Here is a 1451-nt window from a genome sequence, read left to right as displayed (position 1 = left end):
TTGTAAGTTTGCCCACTGACAAAGACATGAACAGTCTATAATTTTAAGGATAGGTTAATTTTAACATTCAGAGATAGAATATCAAAAATAAAATCCAGAAAATCACATTGTATTAATTACATAAATTTATTTGCATTTTGTAGTGCGAAATAAGTATTTGATCACCTACCAATCATTAGGAGTTCTGGCTCCTACAGACCAGTTAGACGCTGCTAATCAACTCGTTACCTGCATTAAAGACAGCTGTCTTACATAGTCACCTTTATTAAAGACTCCTGTTCACAGATTCAATCAGTTAGACTCTAACCTTTACAACATGGGCAAGACCAAAGAGCTTTCATAGACCTGCACAAAGCTGGAATGGGCAACAAAACCATAAGTAAGACGCCGGGTGAGAAAGACAACTGTTGGTGCAATAGTAAGAAAATGAATGAAATACAAAATGACTGGGGTATCCTTGATCATGAGGAAGGTAAGAGATCAGCCTAAAACTACACGGGGGGAACTTGTTAATGATCTCAAGGCAGCTGGGACCACTGTCACCAAGAAAACCATTGCTAACACATTATGCAGTAAAGGTTTAAAATCCTGCAGTGCCTGCAAGGTCCCCCTGCTCGAGAAGGCATATGTGCAGGCCGGTCTGAAGTTTGCCATTGAACACCTGGATGATTCTGTGAGTGACTGGGAGAAGGTGCTGTGGTCAGATGAGACAAAAATTGAGCTCTTTGGCATTAACTCAACTCGCCGTGTTTGGAGGAAGAGAAATGATGTCTATGACTCAAAGAACACCGTCCTCACTGTCAAGCATGGAGGTGGAAACATTAATGTTTTGGGGGTGTTTCTCTACTAAGGGCACAGGACTACTTCACTGCATCAATGGGAGAATGGATGGAGCTATGTACCGTAAAATCCTGAGTGAATCTCCTTCCCTCCGCCAGGACATTAAAAATGGGTCGTGGCTGGGTCTTCCAGCAAGACAATGATCCAAAACATACAGCCAAGGCAACAAAGGAGTGGCTAAAAAAGAAGCACACCAAGGTAATGGAGTGGTCTAGCTAATTTTCAGACCTTAATCCTATAGAAATCTTATGGAGGGAGTTGAAGCTTCAAGTTTCCAAGCAACAGCCTCAAAATTGTAATGATTTAGAGATCATCTGCAAAGAGGAGTGGACCAAAATTCCTCCTGACATAAGTGCAAACCTCATCAACTACAAAAAACATCTGACTGCTGTGCTTGCCAACAAGAGTTTTGCCACCAAGTATTAAGTCTTGTTTGCCAGAGGGATCAAATACTTATTTCTCACTGCAAAATGCTAATTTATATAATTTATGCAATGTCATTTTCTGGATTTTATTTTTCATATTCTATCTCTCAATGTTAAAATTAACCTACCCTTAAAATTATAGACTGTTCATGCCTTTGTCAGTTGGCAAACTTACAAAATCAGCAA

This window comes from Ranitomeya variabilis, chromosome 4, assembly GCF_051348905.1.
Source record: "Ranitomeya variabilis isolate aRanVar5 chromosome 4, aRanVar5.hap1, whole genome shotgun sequence".
Taxonomy (NCBI): Eukaryota; Metazoa; Chordata; class Amphibia; order Anura; family Dendrobatidae; genus Ranitomeya; species Ranitomeya variabilis.
Note: the sequence above shows the minus strand (reverse complement) of the source record.